General features: G+C 44.8%; 1 protein-coding gene across 3 annotated transcripts in view; it reads right to left on the bottom strand.

The window, feature by feature from the left end:
• Positions 1 to 23,022, bottom strand: part of LOC126253261 (putative polypeptide N-acetylgalactosaminyltransferase 9) — a 598,235-nt gene that overhangs the window by 360,621 nt on the left and 214,592 nt on the right. Inside the window, exon 3 of one of the 3 annotated variants that reach the window (XM_049954468.1) lies at positions 7,621 to 7,681. The exons of the other annotated variants lie outside the window; for them this stretch is intronic. The gene's annotated coding sequence lies outside the window, so the exon portion shown is untranslated. The remainder of the gene's footprint in view (positions 1 to 7,620; positions 7,682 to 23,022) is intronic. 3 annotated transcript variants of the gene reach the window in all.

Raw genomic sequence — 23,022 nt, 5'->3', positions numbered from 1 at the left:
TACAGGCTGGCCTTCCCGCTGACGTCAGCGGCCTTGACAGGTCGGCGACTGCGGCTGCTAGAGCGGAGCCAGGCCGTGTTCTCAGCACAGCCGCCTCTGCCAATTCGCAGGGCGCTCTGCTGCCTCATCCGCATCTTGGGGAGCTGACGTCGTCGATCTCAAGCGGCCAACCAGGATCTTGGACTAGCAGGGGCGTTCAAGAAGTAATACAACACTTTTTTCCTCGGCCAATTTGTGTTGAAAAAATGCAGAACTGGTGGTGGGACATCGTGGAATATTTCCGCTTCGGCCCTCTAGTACCGATAGGTTGTGGCACTGCGCGTAACCTTGAAAACGGCGTCCGCGAGGGAAGTGCGTTCCAAGTAGAGAGCTGTCACTGACCTCCTCTTAGCGGAAACCCTGAACATTGCACATATTCATAGGGGCTTGCAGAAATTCTAATGTGCTGCGAATACATAGAAAGATAGTTCCCTTATCATTTAGCTACAAAATAGCAGGTCAGCAACTGGAAGCAGTTACTTCCATAAATTATCTGGGAGTACGCATTAGGAGTGATTTAAAATGGAATGATCAGATAAAGTTGATCGTCGGTAAAGCAGATGCCAGACTGAGATTCATTGGAAGAATCCTAAGGAAATGCAATCCGAAAAGAAAGGAAGTAGGTTACAGTACGCTTATTCGCCCACTCCTTGAATACTGCTCAGAAATGTGGGATCCGTACCAGATAGGGTTGATAGAAGAGATAGAGAACATCCAACGGAGAGCAGCGCGCTTCGTTACAGGATCATTTAGTAATCGCGAAAGCGTTACGGAGATGATAGATAAACTCCAGTGGAAGACTCTGCAGGAGAGACGCTCAGCAGCTCGGTACGGGCTTTTGTTGAAGTTCCGAGAACATACCATCACCGAGGAATATATTGCTCCCCCCTACGTATATCTCGCGAAGAGACCATGAGGATAAAATCAGAGAGATTAGAGCCCACACAGAAGCATACCGACAATCTTTCTTTCCACGAACAATACGAGATTCGAATAGAAGGGAGAACCGATAGAGGTACTCAGGGTATCCTCCGCCACATACCGTCAGGCGGCTTGCGGAGTATGGATGTAGATGTAGACCTGGCAGTGAACAAAAGACTGGTGGGTCGTTGAGCAAGGTGTCGGTCATCACTGCAATTAGGTCGCGTAAAACCTGTCCGATCTTTCGCGTTCCGGCCGGCCGCACACAGTTGTGACATCTGAAATGTTTGGACGTGTGGACACTCTCATTACGACCTGCTTTCAGAATAAAAACGTGTTGCATTATTACTGAATGCCCCTCGTACAATACCATCCTTCCTCCTGATGCCATTTCATGGCCTGCAGTGTATTCAGGGTCAATTTGCTAAATGAGGCAAACTCCAGAAACGATCCATGAGAGGATAAGGAGCACAAAAGATAATATGGACATATGGCCAGAAACGTATTCCAAAGGAGGTACACCTACCTGAAGGTAGAGAAAAAAATCTTTGACAATGACAATGTAAGTTTCGTCGATTTAAAGCACACATGAGGGCACAGCAGCCAATGTTCTGTCTGTTCTACTGTTGTAGCTTCACACTCAAGAGGGCAGTGACGTTGAGCACCATCATATACACTGAAGATCCAAAGAAACTGATACACCTTCCTAAAATTGTGTAGGGACCCCGTGAGCACGCAGAAGTGCCGCAACACGACGTGGCATGGATTCGACTAATATCGAAGTGGTGCTGGAGGGACACCGTGAATCCTGCAGGGTAAGAGTACGAGGGGGTGGAGATCTCTTCTGGACAGCATATTTCAAGGCATCTATGCTCAATAATGTTCATGTCTGGAAGTGTTTTAAGTAAGAAGAGTGCTCCTGGAGCCTCTCTTTAGTAATTCTGGACGTATGGGGTGTCGCATTGTCCTGCGGTAGAGTGCGCTGACAGCGCATATGCGGGCGCCACGCCATGGCAGAGAAAGTGTGGCGGCCTGCGCCCTCCTTTCTCGGGCGCCTGCTAGTTAGGCAACACGGCAGTGCAGATCACTGTGCGTGGTGTCCGAGCGGTACTTTTGTCTGTCATTTGTGTTCTAGTAGCATCTAAGTTAAATAATATTTAAAATATGATACTTTAAGAGAAACTAATTTATGTCTCCGGTCGAGTAGTATATGTTTGCTCCTCCAGAGAAGCTGCACAGTAATTTAAAGTTGTTGTTGTTGTTGTGGTCTTCAGTCCTGAGACTGGTTTGATGCAGCTCTCCATGCTACTCTATCCTGTGCAAGCTTCTTCACCTCCCAGTACCTACTGCAACCTACATCCTTCTGAATCTGCTTAGTGTATGCATCTCTTGGTCTCCCCCTACGATTTTTACCCTCCACACTGCCCTCCAATACTAAATTGGTGATCCCTTGATGCCTCAGAACATGTCCTACCAACCGATCCCTTCTTCTGGTCAAGTTGTGCCACAAACTCCTCTTCTCCCCAATCCTGTTCAGTACCTCCTCATTAGTTATGTGATCTACCCATCTAATCTTCAGCATTCTTCTGTAGCACCACATTTCGAAAGCTTCTATTCTCTTCTTGTCCAAACTATTTATCGTCCATGTTTCACTTCCATACATGGCTACACTCCATACAAATACTTTCAGAAAAGACTTCCTGACACTTAAATCTATACTCGATGTTAACAAATTTCTCTTCTTCCGAAACGCTTTCCTTGCCATTGCCAGTCTACATTTTATATCCTCTCTACTTCGACCATCATCAGTTATTTTGCTCCCCAAATAGCAAAACTCCTTTACTACTTTAAGTGTCTCATTTCCTAATCTAATACCCTCAACATCACCCGACTTAATTTGACTACATTCCATTATCCTCGTTTTGCTTTTGTTGACGTTCATCTTATATCCTCCCTTCAAGACACCATCCATTCCATTCAACTGCTCTTCCAAGTCCTTTGCTGTCTCTGACAGAATTACAATGTCATCGGCGAACCTCAAAGTTTTTATTTCTTCTCCATGGATTTTAATACCTACTCCGAATTTTTCTTTTGTTTCCTTTACTGCTTGCTCAATATACAGATTGAATAACATCGGGGAGAGGCTACAACCCTGTCTTACTCCCTTCCCAACCACTGCTTCCCTTTCATGTCCCTCGACTCTTATGACTGCCATCTGGTTTCTGTACAAATTGTAAATAGCCTTTCGCTCCCTGTATTTTACCCCCGCCACCTTTAGAATTTGAAAGAGAGTATTCCAGTCAACATTGTCAAAAGCTTTCTCTAAGTCTACAAATGCTAGAAACGTAGGTTTGCCTTTCCTTAATCTTTCTTCTAAGATAAGTCGTAAGGTCAGTATTGCCTCACGTGTCCCAGCATTTCTACGGAATCCAAACTGATCTTCCCCGAGGTCGGCTTCTACTAGTTTTTCCATTCGTCTGTAAAGAATTCGTGTTAGCATTTTGCAGCTGTGGCTTATTAAACTGATTGTTCGGTAATTCTCACATCTGTCAACACCTGCTTTCTTTGGGATTGGAATTATTATATTCTTCTTGAAGTCTGAGGTATTTCGCCTGTTTCATACATCTTGCTCACCAGATGGTAGAGTTTTGTCAGGACTGGCTCTCCCAAGGCCGTCAGTAGTTCTACTGGAATGTTGTCTACTCCCGGGGCCTTGTTTCGACTCAGGTCTTTCAGTGCTCTGTCAAACTCTTCACGCAGTATCGTATCTCCCATTTCATCTTCATCTACATCCTCTTCCATTTCCATAATATTGTCCTCAAGTACATCGCCCTTGTATAGACCCTCTATATACTCCTTCCACCTTTCTGCTTTCTCTTCTTTGCTTAGAACTGGGTTTCCATCTGAGCTCTTGATGTTCATACAAGTGGTTCTCTTATCTCCAAAGGTCTCTTTAATTTTCCTGTAGGCAGTATCTATCTTACCCCTAGTAAGATAAGCCTCTACATCCTTACATTTGTCCTCTAGCCATCCCTGCTTAGCCATTTTGCACTTCCTGTCGATCTCATTTTTGAGACGTTTGTATTCCTTTTTGCCTGCTTCATTTACTGCATTTTTATATTTTCTCCTTTCATCAATTAAATTCAATATTTCTTCTGTTACCCAAGGATTTCTATTAGCCCTCGTCTTTTTACCTACTTGATCCTCTGCTGCCTTCACTACTTCATCCCTCAGAGCTACCCATTCTTCTTCTACTGTACTGCTTTCCCCCATTCCTGTCAATTGTTCCCTTATGCTCTCCCTGAAACACTCTACAACCTCTGGTTCTTTCAGTTTATCCAGGTCCCATCTCCTTAAATTCCCACCTTTTTGCAGTTTCTTCAGTTTTAACCTACAGGTCATAACCAATAGATTGTGGTCAGAGTCCACATCCGCCCCTGGAAATGTCTTACAATTTAAAACCTGGTTCCTAAATCTCTGTCTTACCATTATATAATCAATCTGATACCTTTTAGTATCTCCAGGGTTCTTCCATGTATACAACCTTCTATCATGATTCTTAAACCAAGTGTTAGCTATGATTAAATTGTGCTCTGTGCAAAATTCTACCAGGCGGCTTCCTCTTTCATTTCTTAGCCCCAATCCATATTCACCTACTACGTTTCCTTCTCTCCCTTTTCCTACACTCGAATTCCAGTCACCCATAATTATTAAATTTTCGTCTCCCTTCACAATCTGAATAATTTCTTTTATTTCATCATACATTTCTTCAATTTCTTCGTCATCTGCAGAGCTAGTTGGCATATAAACTTGTACTACTGTAGTAGGTGTGGGCTTCGTATCTATCTTGGCCACAATAATGCGTTCACTAAGCTGTTTGTAGTAGCTTACCCGCGTTCCTATTTTCCTATTCATTATTAAACCTACTCCTGCATTACCCCTATTTGACTTTGTGTTTATAACCCTGTAGTCACCTGACCAGAAGTCTTGTTCCTCCTGCCACCGAACTTCACTAATTCCCACTATATCTAACTTTAACCTATCCATTTCCCTTTTCAAATTTTCTAACCTACCTGCCCGATTAAGGGACCTGACATTCCACGCTCCGATCCGTAGAACGCCAGTTTTCTTTCTCCTGATAACGACATCCTCTTGAGTAGTCCCCGCCCGGAGATCCGAATGGGGGACTATTTTACCTCCGGAATATTTTACCCAAGAGGACGCCATCATCATTTAATCATACAGTAAAGCTGCATGCCCTCGGGAAAAATTACGGCCGTAGTTTCCCCTTGCTTTCAGCCGTTCGCAGTACCAGCACAGCAAGGCCGTTTTGGTTATTGTTACAAGGCCAGATCAGTCAATCATCCAGACTGTTGCCCTTGCAACTACTGAAAAGGCTGCTGCCCCTCTTCAGGAACCACACGTTTGTCTGGCCTCTCAACAGATACCCCTCCGTTGTGGTTGTACCTACGGTACGGCTATCTGTATCGATGAGGCACGCAAGCCTCCCCACCAACGGCAAGGTCCATGGTTCATGGGGGGGAATTTAAAGTTATGCCATCGAATATACTTTTGCTCGCCGACTTGGATATCATAGTAGCAGCCAAAGAAACTGGTACACCTGCCTAATATTGCGTAGGGCTCCCACTAGCACACAAGTGCCGGAACACCACGTAGCATGGACTGGACTTCTGTCTGAAGTAGTGCTGGAGGCAATTGACACCATGAATCCTGCAGAGCTGTCCATAAACCCGTAAGAGTACGAGGGCGTGGAGTGTCCGTCGGAATGCACAATGGACATGAATGGGTTCAGGTGATCAGAAAGGATAATTCTGTACTTGTCACCTGTCAGAGTCGTATCAGGACGTATCAGGGATCACTGAAGCTGCACACGCCCCACACCATTACAAAGCCTCCACCATCCTGAACAGTCCCCTGCTGACATGCAGGGTCCATCGTTTCATGAGGCAGTCTCCATACCTGTGCACGTCCATGCGCTCGATACAATTTGAAATGAGACTCATCCGACCAGGCAACATGTTTACAGTCGTAAACAGTCCAAAATCTGTATTGACGGGCCCAAGCGAGTCATATAGCTTTGTGTCGTGCAGTCATCAAGGGACAGGAGTGAGCCTTCGGCTCCTAAAGCCCATATCGATGATGTTTCCTTGAATGGTTAGCACGCTGACACTTGTTGATGGGCCACCACTGAAATCTGCAGCGATTGCAGAAGGGTTGCAATCCTGTCACGTTGAACGATTTTCTTCAGTCGTCGTTGGTCCCGTTCTTGCAGGATCTTTCTTCGGCCACAGCGGTGTCGCAGATTTGATATTTTACCAGATTCCTGATATTCACGGTACCCTCGTGAAATGGTCGTAGGGGAAAATCCCCACTTCATCACTACCTCTGAGATACTGTGTCCCATCGCTCGTGCGCCGACTACAACCCGACATTCAAACTCACTCAGATCTTGATAACCTGCTATTGTAGCAGCAGCAACCGATCTAACAACTGCGCCAGACACTTGTTATCTTTTACAGGCGTTGCCGACCGCAGCGCCGTATCCTGCCTGTTTACATACCTCTGTATTTGAGTAGGCATGCCTGTACCAGTTTCTTTGGCGTTTCAATGTAGTAGCCATATTGCCCCTCGTACCAACAAAAGCACGTCTCCCAAAGGGGAGGTAGGGTCATACGCCGGAAGTGCGTCGTCAGCGAGGCGTTGTGGAAGGATGATTTGAAACTGAGGCTGAACCGGTCCCACAATACCATGGGGATTCTCTGTAGCCCACTAGTGAGTGTCGTGAAGGCTGACGATACTGACCGTTGTAAAGGTAGCTTCATCTGTAAAAGGATGGATGACAAAAATCGTAGCACCATGGTGGCCTGTGCATCGATCCAGCGACAATCTGCAGGTACTAAGACCTGCAAGACATTGTACATGATATGGAGAGTGGCAGTTGTCGTGGATAATGTTCCACACGGTCGTCTGGCTAGTCCCACACTGGTGGGCCACCTGCCTAGCGCTTATATCAAACTAAGACACTGTCAAAGTTATTTTATCTCCATTTTCAAGGGGCGTATCTGCATTGGATCGCGTTTTCGGCCGTATGTCTGTATGACCTTGTTGCTACTTGTCCCCTATGGGATCGTTTACGGCAGTTTGTTCCTGTTTAGAAAAACCAGCTTGTGCATACGACCACTCACATGCCATTAGCAGACACGTTCAAATACATCTACGACCCAACTGAATATAATGTTTGTGGATTGTAGGTTAGTGACGCTAAACAACGAGGTTATCAGAATCCGTACGGAATTAGTAGAGACGAATGTGGTTAAAACAGAGAAAAGAAATAAAAACAAAACTGACGACCAATATTCGAGTATTGATCGGACGACGATTTTGTAACATATCTCCTTCGTGTGAGGACTGAATTTCGTGAGGATTCTCCCTAAGAATCTCAGTCTGTTTATCTGTGTTATCTACCGTTAGTTTTACGTGTGTCTTTCACTTACATTCGCTCCGTACCCATACTCACAGATACTTAATGAATGTGTGCTTCCTGTGATTGTTCTGCAATCGAGTAATCGTAAAATAATGGGTAAAAATTTCTTTAAGAGAACACCGCACTGCATATATAAATAAATGACGTTCGCTTACGTGCACAAGGTTATTAATCTGCTGCCATGCACCCCGCAAACGTGGACGCCAGTTCACACACCTGAAACACAAGAAAGTATTCCGCGTTAGAACAGCTCACTTGAATGTGTCTTCATTTTACAATAAAGTTAATATTTAGTTTAATACTGCATTTATTTCATTCACTGCTACCTTTCAGTCTCAGTCCACATACGTTCACGGAAATGCAGTTGGCATAGACAATTTTTGGCAATTTTATTTATTTCTAGACAGAAGGGGAAATGTGATGGCGTACGTTTCCCGAGGCCAGATTGTGCCCCAGTTTTATGACGTAAATCACACTCCTCTTTGCAGTGCTTCCTTGAAGTCCGGCGTTTGACACTGTTTGCTCTGTCCAGTTCGTGCACTGATGACTTCTGTCGTCTGTGTGTTTCGCCCCTTTCCTTTCAGTTTTTCAATACTAATGCAAAAGACGTAAACTTAGCATTAATTTTCAGAAACATTCATGACGACAAGTTCCGTCTTATTGTTACACAATGGAGATGTCATGTAAATTACCCAGAGCTTCATCCTCATAAGAGACCAATGTGGTGCACTCATATCCCCAAACAGTACCTTGATGAGTACGATACTCATTTTACAAAGTACAATAACGTAACTTGTTAGTTATGGTGCCATCAGATCTTCATACCCCAAAGTGAAAAAAAGCATAAAGCATGCAGCATCGTATTAGTTCAGACGTTGGTGTTCGTGGTTTATCTCAGTTTATTTATTAATCCATTAATAATTTCAGTCTCGATGTTGCGGAATATAACGCCAGTCTAAAACAATCTGCGCTGGATTTCATATTTATGTCTCCTCTATATAACTGCCTCTCTACCGCATTTGAGATGAAAATGGCTAATGGACAGCCCATACTGTGCCGTGTATTGCAGATGAAAAAGAGAAAGAGAAAGAGAGAGAGATTGCTCTTTCTAGATTGCACTCCTGTGGCTAGCTAGACGCGTTTCATCTTCCAATTTGGCTTTAATCTTCTCCTTAAAAGACTGGCGTTCAAAAAATTACGATAAGCAGACCGGTTTTGAGATGTAACTCAGTACACAGCTGGATGTGAATTAAAGCTAAGAACTGAGCTATTATATAAGTTAACGTCTATCAAAAAAGATATTCTTTTAACGGGCATGCAACTCATTTTGATTGTTTTATTATCTGGATACAAACATTAAGGATTACTGCAGAAATATTTCTGGGAAGTTTTGAAAGAGCTGGAATATACATACAAGGAAGGAGCAATTCCCGAACGAGATGAACCATTTTGATGACGAAAGTTCTTCAAAAACTTTGTGTCACATTTTACGTAAGCATTGTCTACATGTCTACATTGGAACGACTGGAGGAAATTCAAAGAAATTTGCTACACATATGACTTGAGTTACTAAATAGGGAAAACATACTCTGGGGTTGTCACACCCCAGGCGTTATTATAGAGGGAGGGGGGAATGGTGGAGAGATTGTAGATATTAATATTACCAAGCAACTGTCACAGAACCCGACGCCTCTTGTAGGTTGCCTACTATCAGCATCCAGGTAGATCAAAAACGTGTTTTTCAATATTACGCGTAATTATTGACTGAATTTAAACATTTAAAATGCTGTCATAATCTACTCATTAAGATGTATAATCGCATGTTAAAAGTTGAACAAAATAAGCGCAGCATTACTGTTGTTGTATTCTGCGTGTTTGTCTTGATTCGACGTATTTGACTGCACGCAGATACCCAGACTTTACTCATCCAGTATATGAGAATGAGACCACTTAGCGACTTCCAACAAACTTTACACATTATTTCAAATCCTTACGAAACCTCTTCTCGCTGGCAATCTCCACAAAAAAATGAAAGGAGAGAAAGATTATCGCTTATTACAGTTTTGCTGTTCATGCAGTTATAACCTCAGCACCAGAAATAACTTTTTAATTTATTACTTGTTTACTCCTAATTGCATTCGGAACACAGGCTACAGACAGCATCTACATACATCACTGAATGTATCTGCAAAATTATGGAACTGTATGACTCGTACGTCAGGAGATATGAGGTCATAAACACTGAGACGCCTGAAAAACTTGCTTCTGAATGATTGATTATAAGTAAAGTAATTGCTGTTTATCTCCATACAACTGTGTTGTCTAAACATTTATATTGTTGTGTGATTGGATGTGCCTCATTTAGCTGAGTTCACCATCGTATTCAGATTTGCATTAGTGCATCTCGTGGTCGTGCGGTAGCGTTCTCGCTTCCCACGCCCGGGTTCCCGGGTTCGATTCCCGGCGGGGTCAGGGATTTTCTCTGCCTCGTGATGGCTGGGTGTTGTGTGATGTCCTTAGGTTAGTTAGGTTTAAGTAGTTCTAAGTTCTAGGGGACTGATGACCATAGATGTTAAGTTCCATAGTGCTCAGAGCCATTTGAACCATTTGCATTAGTATTTTACTGTACATTATTATAGGCTGTCGAAGAGCTGTAAGAAGCAGTCCTTCAGCTTGTCTCAAACTCCGCCATTCCTTGGCGCCTTGTCTATCCTCTTCAGCGTCAAAATTTTTCCGTTTCTCCGGCCGCTCCTTGTCTCATCCCCGACTGGCCTGGAGCGTCCGCTGTGGGCTTCCCATAGCCCCGGGCCCGCTAGCGTTCAGCTGTACATCAAATTCACCTTATCACGTAACAATTCCAGAGGACCGATTAGCTCGCCTACATACGCGTAACGTTACAACAAACATGTTTTGTGCTAAATTAATGTTATAGTGAATAGGTAAAGCTTTTGAATGATAAGTTCTTTACTGTACTTTTATATAAGTTATACATGATTTATTAGCATGATTAATAACAAAACTTGCCATGGGAGAAAATATGTGATAATAGAAAAAAAACTTTCTAGTATACACAGGTCTGCGAAAGAGCTGTTTGCGAGATAACTGTGAATGTGTGGTTACGAGAAACAGGTGACATTCTCAGTTCCAGAAAGGTTTCCCACTACACAACCTGCAGGCACAATGCTTTGCACAGCAGAAGTGGAAACAAAGTGGGAGTCGACTACGTCAAACCGTCATAGTCGTATTTGAGGTGGAAGCAGTCGAGCTTGGGAACTGTCAGCTGCAAAGCTACTTCACACTGAGGTGACAAGAGTCACGGAGTACTTCCCAACATAGTTTCGGACCTCCTTTTTCGCAGTGTAGTGCAACAAATCGACGTGGCATCTACTCAACAAGTTGTTGAGAGTCCCCTGTACAAATACTGTGCCATACTGACTCTATAGCCGTTCGTAATTGCGAAACCATTGGTGGACCAAGATTTTGTGCACGAACTCAACTGTCGACTATGTCCCATAAATGTTCGAGCGAATTCAAATTGGGGGAGCTGGGAGACCAAATCATACGCTCGAATTGTCCAGAATTTTCTTCCAACCAATAGCTAACAACTGCGGCTCTGTGACACGGCGTATTGTTTGTCATAAAAATGCCATCGTTGTTTGGCAACTAATGGCTGCAAATGGTCTCCTGGTAGCTGAACGGAACCATTTCCAGCCAATCATCGGTTCAGCAGGACAAGATGATCCATCCCATTCCCTGTAAACACTGTATATACCATTATCGAGAAATCACCATCTTGCACAGTGCCTTGTTGACAACTTCGGTCCTTCGCTTAGTGAGGTCTGCGTCACATTCGAACCCTACCAAGCGCTCTTGCAACTGAAACCGGGACTCATCCGGCCAGGCCACGGTGTTCCGGTCGTCTAGGGTCCAACCGATACGGCCACAGCCCAGGAGAGGCGCTACAGACGATGTCGTACTGTTAGCAGATGCACTCGCGTCAATCGTCTGCTGCCATAGTCCATTAACACCACATTTCAAATGACTCTGAGCACTATGGGACTTACTATTCCAGGCTGTGCCCCCCATGTAGAGCCCGTTAGTTTGCGCACAATGTTGTTTCTCGCTGCTACTTTGTGTTTAGTGTTCAAGCAGCGCTTTTTATAGGTGAGTGCTCTATCATATTTCGATAAACAGCACGTAGGCGCTTCCCTGTGACCCTCTCATCACCGAAGGCAAAAAGTTGGTCATCCTCAGAGGCATCACACTATTAGCATGGAATACCACCCCTAGCCTTAATCATGGCATCAATTCGACGGGAAAGAAAGTCCACAAATTCCTTCAGCTACGTCTAACCCAATTCAAGCTACTTATTTATGTGGAGCATTTGTTCCCAACCTTTCTTAGACCATTACACCTGAATGCAATTAGACATTAGCTACTACTCTTCTCCCCCCCCCCTCCCGCCCTTCCCCACATTATCGCCAACTAAAACACCTAACTAAAGTGTAGAATGAAATACTTTTCTTCGAACACTTTTATTTTTAAGCAGGAGATACCGGGTTCGAGTCCCGGTCGGGGCACACATTTTCGTCTGTCCCCGTTGACGTATGTCAACGCCTGTAAGCAGCTAAGGGTGTTCATTTCATTGTAATTATTTTTAAAATGATGAAAGATGAATGATTGGTTTGTGCGTGTCTTACAGTGAATGACGAAGGAATTCGTGATGCATTGTAAGTGCTACACACAAATGGTTCAGATGGCTCTGAGCACTATGGGACTTAACATCTGTGGTCATCAGTCCCCTAGAACTTAGAACTACTTAAACCTAACTAACCTAAGGACATCACACACATCCATGCCCGAGGCAGGATTCGAACCTGCGACCATAGCGGTGGCGCGTTCCAGACTGTAGCGCCTAGAACCGCTCGGCCACTCCGGCGGGCAACACCACATTTCGCCGCACTGTCCTAACGGATACGTTAGTGTTGTTTGCCTGTTAGCACTAACAACACTACTCAAATTCCGCTACTCTCCATCATTAAGTGAAGGGCGTCGGCCGCTGCGTTGTCCATGGCGAGAGGTAATGCTTGAAATTTGATATTCTCGGCGCACTGTTGTTCTCGGAATATTGATAACCGAAATGGTATGTCCCATGAGTATCGCGCCAACTACCATTTCGCGTTCAAAGTCTGTTAATTACCATTGTGCGGCCAAAATACGTCGGAAACCTTTTCACACGAATCGTCTGGGCACAAATAACAGCTCTGCCAGTGCATTGGCCTTTTATACCTTGTGTGCGCGATATTACTGCTGCCTATGCACGAGCTTATCGCCATCTCATGAGTTCTGTCACCTCGCTATGAATCTCACAATGACCAAAGTCCACTTCAGCCAATATTAAGTACAGCCAATGCCAGACCTTGAACGCATAGTCGTCTCAGACTCAATGACTCGTTTCAGTGTGTCACATTCGTTCGTAAATATTTTATTATTTACTTTTCAGTAAAACGAAATTGCAGGATCAAAAGCTCTCTCTAGGCGGTAATTTACAAAGCCTTGTCGGTAGCTAATTTCACACTTAATAACTGACATGAATACAGTAGTTAGAGGACAAGTGCCCGCACTTAGTCCGCTTTGTGCGTGGCACGTGTGGGGTCGCCACCTGAGCCCCGTCACACTTTTGACGCAGCCACACACGTGCGGCGCTCAAAGGCTTCGCCGCCTGGTTTATTCATTACGCACGCCTTCGGCGCTGCATACGCGTCGTACAGCTTGCCTGCTTCACAGGGGCCAGCTTTGGCTGCAGCTGCTAGTCGCTAGAGGGGCTTCATTGTACAGCGGGGAAAGGATTACTCGTCCGTATCAGTATCCAACGAAAGGCGCGTGTACAGAATGAAAGTATGAACTTTAAAGAAAATGGACAGGTCACTCTGTCAAAGCGGAAAACGATGACCGTCGTCTGACGAAATTCTTTCATTAAACTCTTGAGTCTCTGGTCACATAAACAGTTTTGTTACAGGTTTCGACTTCGTAGAAAATCGTCTTGCGCAACGTTTGAAGACGAAGAGTAAGGATGATGGTAAACTACTAGGAAATTACACACATATCAGCCAGTTTTCTACGGCTGCCTCCGCCTCTCGCATCCCAGATTCCGTCGTGCACGGTCTTTCCAGTGCCCTACATTAAGGTCCGTCGCCGCCATTGCTTCTGTGACGTCATCTTTACAGCATATTGAAGGTCCGACGTGGAGTGCACTGCCATATTGGTTTAAGCCATCTTGGGTTTGGCGTACGCTGAAGTGACCATACCAGAGTAGGCGCTTCCTTTCTATCCATTCAAGAATTGTGCTTTCGCCTGTAATGCTATCTCTGACTGTGTCATTTGTAACATGACCATGCCTGGAAGTTCCACAACTCCGTCTCCAAAAATATGTCCCGACAGCAAACAGGCTGTGATTCTATCTTTCAGTTAGTTACCACAACTCTGCGCCATATGATACGATACTTTCAACAATGGAATGAAGGATTATGTTGTTCCGGGGGGGATACCATTTAGTTGTTTGTGGGATCCCTTTTCCTGGCCAACTTCAACCTTTTGATGACCGTTCCACTCCAAAGTATCTAGAGTTACGACACCTTTTAGCAATATAGTCACGTGCTTGTATATCATTAACAGGATTTTCTCCCACTTTAACATATTCTATTTGAGATATATTTATAGTAAGTTCCCATTCTTTATATTCTCTTTTTAATTTGTGAAGCATATAATTAGCATTTCCCTCATCCGCATTTCCTTCTCTAAGATTTCAGCGCCTCCTCTAACAAGGGAACCTCCCCATCGCACCCCCCTCAGATTTAGTTATAATTTGGCACAGTGGATAGGAATTGAAAAACTGAACACAGATCAATCGAGAAAACAGGAAGGAGTTGTGTGGAACTATGAAAAAATAAGCAAAATATACAAACTGAGTAGTCCATGCGAAGATAGGCAACATCAAGGGTAATCTAATCTTAGGAGCGCCGTGGTCCCGTGGTTAGCGTGAGCAGCTGCGGAACGAGAGGTCGTTGGTTCAAGTCTTCCCTCAAGTTAAAAGTTTTTCTTTATTTTCGCTAAGTTATGATCTGTCCATTCGTTCATTGACGTCTCTGTTCACTGTAATAAGTTTAGTGTCTGTGTTTTTCGACCGCACCGCAAAACCGTGCGATTAGTAGACGAAATGACGTGCCTCTCCAATGGGAACCGAAAACATTTGATCGCAAGGTCATAGGTCAACCGATTCCTCCACAGGATAACACGTCTGATATATTGAATACGACACTGGTGAGGGCATGTGCGTCACATGACAGGAATATGTTGTCGACCCACCTAACTTGTACACTTGGCGAATGGGTAAAAAGATTCTTCTACATTGCCCGATTTAAGTTTTCTTGTGGATGTGAGAATTACTCCCAAAAAAGTGATGAAAACATAAGAGTTTGTCACATAAACTGCAACAAATGAATCCAACAGTTTCATAGTCGCACACTTTTCCCTGTGCTCTGTCAAAACAAATGTTTTTAACGTTTTCAAATTTTTCCGTGTGTAGACCGTCAAATCCTGCATATGTCCAAGGAAATCTGAACATGTCCTGGAATTTTGGAGAGCGAAGTTGATTATGTGTGAGTGCCTGAACTTTGATAATTGTCTGAAAATAAAATTTTACGGTCGAAGGAAGATTTGAACCAAGGACCACTCGTACCGCAACTGCTCACGCTAACCACGGGACCATGGCGCTTCTGAGGTCAGACTGTCCTTGCTGTTGCCTATATTCGCATGGACTACCCAGTTTGTATATTTTGCTTATTTTTTTCATAGTTCCATACAACTTCTTCCTGTTTTCTCGCTTGATCTGTGTTCAATTTTTCAAGGCCTACCCACTGTGCCAACTTATAACTAAATCTGAGTGGGGTGCGATGGGGAGGTTCCCTTGTAAGTAGATCTTAAGCAGTGTAGGGGTGGGTTGCATCCTTGGCTTAGACCCGTTGTCACCCCGATCCCTTGAGATAGCCGATTTCTCATTTTTACCGTTTCCGCACAACTTCTGTAGAAGAATCTGACAGCTTTCCCGTAGCTTCATGACACACCATTACCGATCAGACTTCTCCACAACCTGTTATGTGGAAGTGTGTCATAGGTTTTCTGAAGATCTACGAAGACAAGGCTGATGGTAAGCCCCTTCCTGTCCTTTCCTCAACTAGGTTTTGACGATAAATCCTCAACCAGCACAGGAGGATCCAGATCTGAATCCATTTTGTTCTTCAGTTGCAGGTATTACTTCTTGGATTCTCTTTTTGGATGCGACCGTAGAGCTCTTGGGATGGAATCCTGGTCGTACCACAGAAGAAACTTGATGACTAGAACAACACATTCAAAAATTTCGGACTAAAATAAGTAAAAGAAAGACAGTAGAAATGAGCATCAACAGGCAAGGAACAACGTCAAATATATTTCTAGGAGAAGTCAAAGTAGAACCTGTTACTCATTTCAAGTACCCAGGAAGAGTGATCTCGAAACATAGCATCAGGTATTCAGCAGGACATAGAAAGCATCCAATTGTTACAGTCAAATCAGAAATCATCGCTGGGACGATAAAATGCCATGAAAAGCAAAAACGACCCTGTACCACACCTATTTCGTACCTGTCCTTACATATGGTTTAGAAATATATACCCTACTAAACAAAGCCCTCAGCAGAATTCGAGCAACAGAACTATGAGTCAAACAACTAGAAACGATAAAATCAGGAATGAGGTGAATAGAAAAGTAGCTGGTATTGAGTTTCCTGTTGCCGGTGTCATAAAGAAACGCTAGCCTCAGTAGTAGGGGCACATAATGAGATGAACAGCGAAAGACCTGCCAAAAAAATATTTCAACCTGAACTTCGTAGGAAGGAGACCACGGAGAAGACCAAGAAAACGATGGATAAAGACTGTAAGATCAGACGTGGAGGAGGAAAGACCCAAATGGGAAGATGTCCTGGAACAGAAGATGTATTAAGACAGAAGGAGATGGCGGGCGCTTGTACACCACACCCGGGAAACTGGAGTTGATGACGATGATTATGACGACCGCAGATGCTCACCATAGATGGCATTACACGAATACCAGGATAATTCGCACAATCTCTCCTTTCTTATACACTAATGTAATTGTGTCCTTTTTTCACGCCTTTGGAGCTTCGTTGCCTCTAAGACTTTTTCAAAACTTAGCGCCAATACGAGATGAAACTACAAATTAAACTATTTTCTGAATACATGTAAACACACTTACATATGTCATATAGTGACTCGTTAGCTGAACGGTCCAGAACAGGCGTTCACAATGAGCCAAAACTGTATGACCATTCGCGTCAGCCTGGTGGCACTGTAGGCTCATGACGTTGTACGGGAAGTATGTAAGTGGAACAGAGACGAATGGGGAACTATTCTAGCGAAGATATTGGCCGCAAATCCGGAAATCCGTTGATGTAAGCGAAATTGGCAAAGCACAGATTGTCGCCTGTGATCGAGCATCTCGGAAACTGGCAGGCACTTGAAGACATCCGTAAACTACCCCGAGAAAGTCTGTTAACAAAGTTTCCAGACTCGGCTTTAAATGATTACTCTAGGGATACATTATAACCCACTACGTATCGCTCACACAGGGATCGTGAGGATAAAGATTAGAATAATTACTGAACGCACAGAGGCATTCAAACAACGTTCTTCCCATGCTCCATACGTGAATGGAACACGAAGAAACCCTGATACAATGGGACGTACCCTCTGCCATGCACCTCACGGTGGTTTGCAGAGTATAGACGTAGATGCGGAAACGGCGAATCTTGTCGGCTGTTCGCGAGCATCTGTCGTCAGCATTTATGGAACGTAGTTAATTTGCAACTTGCCGAGTGCAAGTCTTTCAATCGGACCCCTCTTAGCCGACTTGCGTGCGACTACAGTTCTTCAGTTATCCAACTGGAGAAAAGGGACCAACAGTTTGACTTGGAATCCGAAACGCGTGTAATTCCCGGCGACTCCAAACATCGTTCAAAGGTAAACGCTGGATTAAAGGCGGAACTCTCTGTTTCCAGGCATGCTATGTAGCGCTAGACCACCAGGCTCGATTGAAAGAGTCGAAGGACAGTGAAACCACTAGTAGGAGGCGACAAGGTGTTGGCCGTCGTCCATGCTTCATCACGCAACGTGTAGGTCGTACGCTTGTCCGCTCTGTAAAGTCAGACAGGCCGGCGATCTATAGCAGATATGACGACGGAGTAAAATGTTAGCACAGGCACATCCGCTTCTGAGCACGCAGTTCAGCTCACATGGTTGAATATGGGCCTCCTAGGCAGATGGACTGTACGTGTTCCCTTGTTAACACAACGACATCGACAATTACGACTCAGTGGGCACGGGTTAATTGAGACTGAACCGCGGATCAATGCAAGCTCTCGGATCAATCGCGTTTGTTATTATACCAGGTCGATGGTCGAGTCCGCATACGCCGTCGTTCACACAAATGGCTGCTCGAAACATGCATCGAACCAAAGACCGGTGTGGGCAGTGTCACGCTATGGGGGCATTCAGTTTGGCTCCGACGGAACCTTAATAGCAATCGAGGGCAGAATCACAGCGGTGGACTACGCGAACATTATTAGGAACTACTTTCATCCATTCGTGCTTAGTACCCTCCCTGACACCATGAGGCGTAGCGCTTTACATCGTGCCTATTTAAATCTGAACAGGCGTGCAGTATGAGTCACGCGCAGGATAGGTGGCGTCAGATTCTCGAGTGTGTGTAGTTTCTATGCGATCTGCTAGAGGTCACTAGCTGTCGGACACTGTCTGAGCTGCAGTTCTGTTTCTTTAATTTCTTATTTGTTTATTAATTACTATTATAATTGTGCTTAGTTATGAGCAAGCTGTGAATGTGAAATAATAATGTTTTATGTAAAGTTTTTATACTACACGTTGAAATAACTTGTCTTATGAGGAATGCTCGAGAATGACGTGTGTGTTAGTCATTCGTACCGGGAAATTTGTTATAAACTATTTCGTCAGTTTATAGTACTGGAGAAATTAGATTACGATTTCGGTAAAGCAGTTTTGTTAAGACGGAGTTAATTTTATATAACTGGGTTTTCAAAATTTATTTATGTTAATTTACTGTTCCGATTCAATGACATATTTTGATTGGTTTTGTATATATGTACGGGACTGAGCGGGTTTGATGCTGCATTGCGACTGGCTGTGATGTTTCTCTACCAATGAGAAATTAGCATATTCGTGCGTATTTTGGGAATGAGAAACTTCTTTTGTGTAGAGAGATGAGTAAAGTCGGGGCTTGGACCTCACAGTGATCACACCTACTGATATGTGCTCCGATGAAAATTATTAATATGGTGTTATTTCGGTAGCAAAATGTTTAAGAAGTGCCGTTAAGTGTGGAAGAGAGTTCGGTTTAAGGCACGGCGTGAAATTCAGAACTTTTGGTGATATTTTAAAGACTAAATTCCGCGTGGCGTGTTGCTTACCCGCGAACGTGAACATTTTGTTATGTGTGAGTGATTATAGCAACATTCGAGCGAGCTGTTCTAAAGGAAACAATCCGTTTGTACACCTTCTTTGAAGGATAACTAATAATTACCATAAACTGGCAGCGATTATGAATGATGCGTACATGTCGACTTTTCAGACATTGTACAGTTCAGAGTAAGGCTTGGTAGTAACTGGTGTATGAAAGCTTACCATAACTGAATGAAATTTTACGCACATAAATACTTTCATTTAACTATTATTAACCTTCCACCAACAAAACAATATTTAGTGCGACTTGTGGTTACGAGATAGACAGCTGCTTTTTCCGCCGCAACCACAGGCATCTACTTGCATGATACGTTTACACGTAAAAAGACCAGAATAGTACTAAAGCGGTTTGAGGAGCGTAATAGTGAGCACGCGTATGAGGCTGTGCGAACCAAATTTGCCTGAAATGAACCCGACTGAACACAGCTGGGACACTATCACGCGCCAGGTCTACGACAATAAATCGGAAATTTCGCGACATGTGAGAAAAAAATCTGGTGCCGCGAACCTCTGTAAACGTCATAAAAGAGAATTCCATGACACCCAGGACTGCCGCTGTGTTGCTTTTGGACGTTGGATCGCTGCGCTATTCAGTAGACGGTTCTAATGTTTCGACTCATCAGTGTCGTTCGGCAAAAGGTACGCTCACGGGTGCTGGCTCTCTCTCTGCTCCTGTTTGACTTTCCTCTCTGTGAGGAAGTTCAAGTGGGAGTTTGTGACCTGTTGGCCTTTACTCCCCTAAGAATCTTGATGAAACTTCTTTCTTGGAATTTTTGAAGATATCTGGAACTGGCTAGGAGCGCCGGTAAACTATTTCTTGTTCTTGTCGATGTGACGCTTTTTCTTCTTCTTCCTCTTAGTTGTAACTGAGGACTGTTCGTCAGTGTTGGTTTGATAAGTAGCGTATTCTGTCTTCAGTTGTTCTCCGTAGACCAGAGAATAGATTAGACTCTTCATTTGCAGGGTAGTGAAGACAGGGTAAGAATTAATGAGCTCACAATCCTCTCTGGAGAGTCAAATATGACCCTCTGGATGGGTAAGTTCATGACGTGGGAGTGACGGCTTTGGATGGTTTGTTGGGACAAAAGAATAGGGATTTTCGTGGTGAGGATATGTACCGTCGCGAAGCAAACTAGCAATCTTCTTCAGAACAGCACTTGCGCTGTACATGTCCGGAAGGGGGAGGGGTGGTACTTCTTCCCACTCTTCTTCCTCTTGTGGAGCTGCTTCGGTGTCCTTTTGCTGTATCGCCTCCCCTTCGGCAGGCTCGTCGGTTTTCGTGGCCACCGTTGCGAACTCCTTCTCTCGTGCAGGAATCGTCTGGGTGGCGGTGTCTTCTCTGGTGGCGGAGTCTTCTTTGGCTGAGCGAAGTTCCTGCGTCGGGACAGCAATCTGACGCCGAGCCTCGCCCAGTTCGGCCAACATGGCCGCCCTCTCTTCCGCCTTACTTGTACAACGTCCTTTAGATGCCTGGAGACGTCTTCTTCTGTACAAGAGACCACCTCTTAATGTGTGGTGGCCACTTGCTTCTGCTTCGTCTTCTTGTCCGGTCCACGCCAATTCCTCTTGTAGGCGCAGGAACGGGCGTTCGCCGCCACACTTGACGCAGGTCCAAGGAGTACCCTTCTCCTTCTTGCAGTCGCGCGTGTCATGTGCTTGCGCACACTTCAAACCCGCGACTGCGCCGCTGCAGTGCTCGGCGACATGGCCAAGTTTTTGGCAGCGAAAGCTCTGCGCTACCGTCTTTTTCTTCCTGTTGCCGGAAGTTCCTGCTAGCGTGAGCAGAAACTCCGCCAGGGCTGCAGCTTTGGTCCCCCTCCGCGTCCCGACATCTCGAGCAGCAACAGCGACAGCAGCGATCCCGGACGGGTGCTGGTTCTGCGCAGCAGAGTGCAGGCTGTTGAGAAGCCGCTTCGCTCGCAGCCCCTCCCTCTGCTGCAGGACACGGACGTGCTCGCACGACGCTTGGCAGAGGCAGAGTGAGTGCAGGCCGCACGCCAGACGCCCTGCCGTCCATTTTACGACGGCGCTCGCTGCGATCTCTCAACAGGCCTCCCACGCACACTAGGATTCTCTCTAGCAGGCTTCACTTTATGGGCTCTGCTCTGATGGGAACTGCTACAGCGTTAGCAGTATCCTGCTTCCTATAATATAATTTATGGGTTGGTGAGTGGGCCTCTTTTTTTCCCTGTTGACATTCTCAACGATTTCGGACTAAAAGGTAGTTAACCGTAATTATTAACCTCTTTTCAGTGTCACTTTTAATTATGTTCTGTGAAGGAGAGATAAGCTACACAGGATGGAGAAAAAAAATCCAATCGAATGTCACTATCCCTCCTGATTAATTTCATCTCTAAGTGTTCCATCATCATCATCATCATCATCATCATCATCATCATCATCATCATCTTCTTCTTCTTCTTCTTCATTTAAGACTGATTATGCCTTTCAGCGTTCAGTCTGGAGCATAGCCCCCCTTATAAAATTCCTCCATGATCCCCTATTGAGTGCTAACATTGGTGCCTCTTCTGATGTTGAAACTATTACTTCAAAATCATTCTTAACCGAATCCAGGTACCTTCTCCTTGGTCTGCCCCGACTCCTCCTACCCTCTACTGCTGAACCCATGAGTCTCTTGGGTAACCTTGCTTCTCCCATGCGTGTAGCATGACCCCACCATCCAAGCTTGTTCGCCCTGACTGCTACATCTATAGAGTTCATTTCCAGTTTTTCTTTGATTTCCTCATTGTGGACACCCTCTTGCCATTGTTCCCATCTACTAGTACCTGCAATCATCCTAGCTACTTTCATATCCGTAACCTCAACCTTGTTGATAAGGTAACCTGAATCCACCCAGCTTTCGCTCCCATACAACAAAGTTGGTCGAAAGATTGAACGGTGCACAGATAACTTAGTTTTGGTACTGACTTACTTCTTGCAGAAGAGAGTAGATCGTAGCTGAGCGCTCACTCCATTAGCTTTGCTACACCTCGCTTCCAGTTCTTTCACTATGTTGCCATCCTGTGAGAATATGCATCCTAAGTACTTGAAACCGTCCACCTGTTCTAAATTTGTTCCTCCTATTTGGCACTCAATGCGTTTATATTTCTTTCCCACTCACATTACTTTCGTTTTGGAGATGCTAATCTTCATACCATAGCCCTTACATTTCTGATCTAGCTCTGAAATATTACTTTGCAAACTTTCAATCGAATCTGCCATCACAACTAAGTCATCCGCATATGCAAGACTGCTTATTTTGTGTTCACATATCTTAATCTCACCCAGTGTTCCATAGCTCTTTTAAATTTTGACTCTAATACTGGATCCCCTATATCTTCCGCATCGTCTCAAATGGCTGTGAGCACTATGGGACTTAACTTCTGAGGTCATCAGTCCCCTAGAACTTAGAACTACTTAAACCTAACTAAGAACATCACACACAGCCATGCCCGAGGCAGGATTCGAACCTGCGACCGTAGCGGTCGCGCGGTTCCAGACTGTAGCGCCTAGAACCGCTCGGCCACACAGGCCGGCCAGGATTCGAACCTGCGGCCGTAGCAGCAGCGCGGTTCCGGACTGAAGCGCCTAGGACCGCTCGGCCACAACGGACGGCTCATCGTCTCCAGTTTGTTCTGTCAAGCCATCAGACATGTTATCCCCTCATAGCGGCCTTCAGTGTACTACTTCCAACTATCCGCTCTTTAGTCTGCGTTTGTGGAATTCCCATTGCTCTATTAACGCTACCAAAAAATGTTCAAATGTGTGTGCAACCTTATGGGACTTAACTGCTAAGGTCATCAGTCCCTAAGCTTACACACTACTTAACCTAAATTATCCTAAGGACAAACACACACACCCATGCCCGAGGGAGGACTCGAGCCTCCGCCGGGACCAGCCGCACCGTCCATGACTGCAGCAACCTAAGACCGCTCGGCTAATCCCGCGCGG

This window comes from Schistocerca nitens, chromosome 4 (genome assembly GCF_023898315.1).
Source record: "Schistocerca nitens isolate TAMUIC-IGC-003100 chromosome 4, iqSchNite1.1, whole genome shotgun sequence".
Classification (NCBI taxonomy): domain Eukaryota; kingdom Metazoa; phylum Arthropoda; class Insecta; order Orthoptera; family Acrididae; genus Schistocerca; species Schistocerca nitens.
The sequence above is the reverse complement of the archived record's forward strand: the minus strand, read 5'-3'. Positions and strand labels throughout refer to the sequence as shown.